The sequence below is a fragment of the Coregonus clupeaformis genome, chromosome 13, assembly GCF_020615455.1.
Source record: "Coregonus clupeaformis isolate EN_2021a chromosome 13, ASM2061545v1, whole genome shotgun sequence".
Taxonomy (NCBI): domain Eukaryota; kingdom Metazoa; phylum Chordata; class Actinopteri; order Salmoniformes; family Salmonidae; genus Coregonus; species Coregonus clupeaformis.
The window spans coordinates 20832513-20837796 of NC_059204.1; the positions used below are offsets into that span (position 1 = coordinate 20832513).

The 5284-nt window shown below is 41.7% G+C and overlaps 1 pseudogene; it reads right to left on the minus strand.

The window, feature by feature from the left end:
- Positions 1–2630: 2630 nt before the first annotated feature.
- Positions 2631–4703, minus strand: LOC121579435 (annotated as a pseudogene).
- Between the last annotated feature and the right edge of the window lie 581 nt (positions 4704–5284).

The window sequence follows — 5284 nt, forward strand, 5'->3', positions numbered from 1 at the left end:
GGACCGCCACAGGAATGGAAGACCCAGAGTTACCTCTGATGCAGAGGATAAGTTAATTCGAGTTACCAGCCTCAGAAATTGCAGCCAAATAAATGCTTCACAGAGTTCAAGTCACAGACGCATCTCAACATCAACTGTTCAGAGGGGACTGTGTGAATCAGGCCTTCATGGTCTAATTGCTGCAAAGAAACCACTACTAAAGGACACCAATAAGAAGAAGAGACCTGCTTGGGCCAAGAAACACGAGCAATGGACATTAGACTGGTGGAAATGTGTCCTTTGGACTGGAGTCCAAATTTGAGATTTTTGGTTCCAACCGCTGTGTCTTTGTGAGACGCGGTGTGGGTGAACGGATGATCTCTGCATGTGTAGTTCTCACTGTAAAGCATGGAGGAGGAGGTGTTATGGTGTGGGGGTGCTTTGCTGGTGACACTGTCTGTGATTTATTTAGAATTCAAGGCACGCTTAACTAGCATGGCTACCACAGCATTCTGCAGCGATACGCCATCCCGTCTGATTTGGGCTTAGTGGGACTATCATTTTTTCCCCCAACAGGACAATGACCCAACACACCTACAGGCTGTGTAAGGGCTATTTTACCAAGAAGGAGAGTGATGGAGTACTGCATCAGATGACCTGGCTTCCACAATCCCCCGACCTCAACCCAATTGAGATTGTTTGGGATGAGTCGGAAGGCAGAGTGAAGGAAAAGCAGCCAACAAGTGCTCAGCATTTTTTGGAACTCCTTCAAGACTGTTGGAAAAGCATTCCAGGTGAAGCTGGTTGAGAGAATGCCAAGAGTGTGCAAAGTTGTCATCAAGGCAAAGGGTGGCTATTTGAAGAATCTCAAATATAACATATATTTTGATTTGTTTAACACTTTTTTGGTTACTACATGATTCCATATGTGTTATTTCATAGTTTTGATGTCTTCACTATTATTCTACAATGTAGAAAATAGTAACAATTAAGAAAAACCGTTGAATGAGTAGGTGTGTCCAAACTTTTGACTGGTACTGTATGTCAGGCTTGGATTCACCATGCCAAAAGGTTTTTCCACAGGTACATGAACAATGAGGCCATTTACTGCGATGTTGATGAGAACCTATGGCCAAATGTGAAAACAGTGTAATGTACTGTTATTTACAGTAGTGTAGCATATTACATTCAAAGGGCAATTTTGAAACATATATTTTTCTATTGGATTAATTGGTTTTTAAAACAAATAAATTGAGAAGATATCATATTGTTGTGTTTTGGGGTTTAAATCAATGTTCTCATGGTATTCCACAGTAAACTTATATTTTGGATAAATTGTTGTGTGGTGAAAAATGTCTCCAAACAAAACGAATGCACAATCAAAACTTTTGAATACAAAACTTGCTGCGTTACAAGTGTTACCAGTTTGGAGTTTTGTATAAAACGTTTTTAAATTCACCACATGCACCAAAGCGATTGAAAATAAAACGTTATTGCTCCATTCTATAAACTGTAGCGTTGGTTTGTTGTTTGAATATTTAGTCAACAGGGGGCGGCAAAGGCTCATTAATTGGAATTCAGGTTTTTGGCAAAGGCTCATTAATGGGAATTCAGGTACAAAAACAGTACGTAACTGCCTGTGACCTTTCTTTTAACATTTGGTGTTGGGGAGTATTGAACTACATGTAGTTCAACTAGTAATTTAACGACATTTTGCAGTAGCTTGGTGGTCATTGAACTAAATGCAAATCTAGGTAGTGTTTTCAGTAGTGAATTACTTTATTGCTATGTAGCGGTGTAGCTAACTACTGGCTACACACTACTTATTTTTACAAAATTAAAATATGGTTGAAGAAAGCAATAGATTTTTATATCTAACCCAAGATAGACCACAGCCTGTCGTAACCAATGGGAGCAAATTAATCCTAGTGGGCAGAGCCTATTGGCGCGTTCTAGCATGTATTTGCATTAGGGGAACGCCTATTCTGTGAAGTGTGCAACTAAATTCACCCCTGCACTCCTAAACGCAATTTTTGGAAACTTTGGCAAAGGGTAAAGTCTATAAAACTTAGTCCACTCTGTACGTAAGACTGTCGTTTTGTTAACAAAACTATATTGAGATGAAATGTTTCAATGAGAAAAGTAGCAGAAACTCCAAAATCCAACTCGCACTGCCGGCCACTGGGCTTCCTCACCACATTTGGTAGGGAGTGGAAATGCAAACTGGATGTTTCACATTTATAAATCCCCGAAATATCGCTCATTGTTGTGGCAATAATTCCCAATTTTGGATCAAATACATCCCCAGCCATTTCTTGTAGGTCAGATGGGCCGATTCACTCCAGCTTTAAAACCAGTGAAGTATCACTGTGGCAGATTTAAATATTTTACAAAAATCACTCATCCATCTTATGATACGCCTCCTATATAGGGCATTGGCAAGTACTAAGCGTGATGGCCACTCAACATAGGCAGCTGTTTTCTGTACATATTATAGCACACTTTCACAACAAGTGTGAATTAATGTACCATGTTCCTTATACTTCATAAGTGACACCTCATGTAACCAATTTAAGATAATATATTAAGTTAAATTGTTTGCTATCACAACACTTCTCAGAAAGCAATGAAAGTAAACACTGAAGAACAAATAAATTAAATGCCTTTATTTACTTCAATAATAAAAATCGAACATGTGGAAAAAACTTAACTGAAAACATTTTTGGTCAGAACAGAAGCAAGGGAAACTATTACTGTCCTCCCCAAAGGGAAACTGTTACTGTCCTCCCCTGAGTCGCAGCACAAGATGGAGGGTGGACTCTTTCTGGATGTTGTAGTCGGAGAGGGTGCGGCCATCTTCCAGCTGCTTGCCTGCGAAGATCAGACGCTGCTGGTCTGGGGGGATGCCCTCCTTGTCCTGGATCTTGGCTTTCACATTCTCAATAGTGTCACTTGGCTCCACTTCTAGTGTGATGGTTTTGCCCGTGAGGGTCTTGACGAAGATCTGCATGCCTCCCCTGAGACGCAGCACAAGATGGAGGGTGGACTCTTTCTGGATGTTGTAGTCGGAGAGGGTGCGGCCATCTTCCAGCTGCTTGCCTGCGAAGATCAGACGCTGCTGGTCTGGGGGGATGCCCTCCTTGTCCTGGATCTTGGCTTTCACATTCTCAATAGTGTCACTTGGCTCCACTTCTAGTGTGATGGTTTTGCCCGTGAGGGTCTTGACGAAGATCTGCATGCCTCCCCTGAGTCGCAGCACAAGATGGAGGGTGGACTCTTTCTGGATGTTGTAGTCGGAGAGGGTGCGGCCATCTTCCAGCTGCTTGCCTGCGAAGATCAGACGCTGCTGGTCTGGGGGGGATGCCCTCCTTGTCCTGGATCTTGGCTTTCACATTCTCAATAGTGTCACTTGGCTCCACTTCTAGTGTGATGGTTTTGCCCGTGAGGGTCTTGACGAAGATCTGCATGCCTCCCCCTGAGACGCAGCACAAGATGGAGGGTGGACTCTTTCTGGATGTTGTAGTCGGAGAGGGTGCGGCCATCTTCCAGCTGCTTGCCTGCGAAGATCAGACGCTGCTGGTCTGGGGGATGCCCTCCTTGTCCTGGATCTTGGCTTTCACATTCTCAATAGTGTCACTTGGCTCCACTTCTAGTGTGATGGTTTTGCCCGTGAGGGTCTTGACGAAGATCTGCATGCCTCCCCTGAGACGCAGCACAAGATGGAGGGTGGACTCTTTCTGGATGTTGTAGTCGGAGAGGGTGCGGCCATCTTCCAGCTGCTTGCCTGCGAAGATCAGACGCTGCTGGTCTGGGGGGATGCCCTCCTTGTCCTGGATCTTGGCTTTCACATTCTCAATGGTGTCACTGGGCTCGACCTCAAGGGTGATGGTCTTGCCGGTGAGGGTCTTCACGAAGATCTGCATTTCTATACCTGAAAAGACAGTGAAACTTTTAATTACCAAACCAAATTAATTATTAAAGCTACCACTGACGTCCATTCCCGCAAGATGAAAATATTTTTACTTTGCTAGTTACTGCGGTTACTAGCACTCACTAACTCGCTCTGGATAAGAGCGTCTGCTAAATGACTAAAATGTAAAGTTAAACCTCAAACTTTTATTCAGATACCATTAACTTAAGAACATTTGTATTTAACGTATTAGCTTTTATGAAAGCGCAAGTCGGTCCAAAAACTGACTTAAACAATTGTAGAACTGCGTAGCTATCGTTTGGATTACGAATTCGATCGGGCGCCATTTCGCCAGTGTCATTCGTTCAGCCGGCTAAAGTACGATAGCTAAAGCAGCATGATGGGGGGGAGAAGAAAAAAAAACGGACAATCGTCGCCATGGCTAGCAAACTTGTAGATAGTAAGCCATACGAGGAGAAGTCACAATTTCTTGTAACAAGGCTTATTTAAATTAAGGCACAAAATCTAAATATTTTGTGAGGGAAGGGCGAAAAACGACGGTTGGTCAACAACACCATTCGAGAAGACTAACGTTAGGTCAGGCCGAATTGTACAAAGTAACGTTGCAACTCCAGCACAGTAGTTCACACATGAATATCAGTAAAATACAAAAATTAAACTGACAGAAATATAAAATGTAGCTACTTACGATTAACCTCGACGTCAATTTCACAAAACCTTCTTCTTGCTTCTGTGTTCAATATGATTCACGAAGGGCGCGGACACTGTATTTATACTAAGAAAACATTTCGACGTGGAAAAGCGTCATGTGACAATATCCATCCGCGTTTGAAAATATAGTCCGTGCTTTAACTTTAAAACGTACAATTTACATTTAATTAATTCATTTAGATTCGAATAAATACACATATTATAACACATACACTAATTATTGATTAAGACAAGATGATTTTAAAACATATTACTCTCGGCGGAGTTACATTTATTTAATGTGTGCTGAGACGTCTGTAGAAATTGCTAGAACGACCCACATCAAGAACCCCCCTCAAGTCTGTGATTGGACGCTTATATTGTTTGTCTGATCAACGATTGGTGGATACTGTGTTGGTAATGTGACTTTTTTTAAACCTGTCTGACTGTACCATGAACTTTGTCAACAACACTGATCTGCTGGAAAAGCCAGTTACATAATAAACATACGTGGTTTGTGTAATTTGAAATACTGTAAAAACTGTTTTAGGCTCAAATGATTATTTCCCTTGTTTCCACGTCACAATGTTTTCTTAGTGTAAATACAGTATCAGTGTTGAGGGATAATTAATGAAACAATGGAAACTTTTGAGACTTGTGTGTTATGCATTTTAACAATATGTA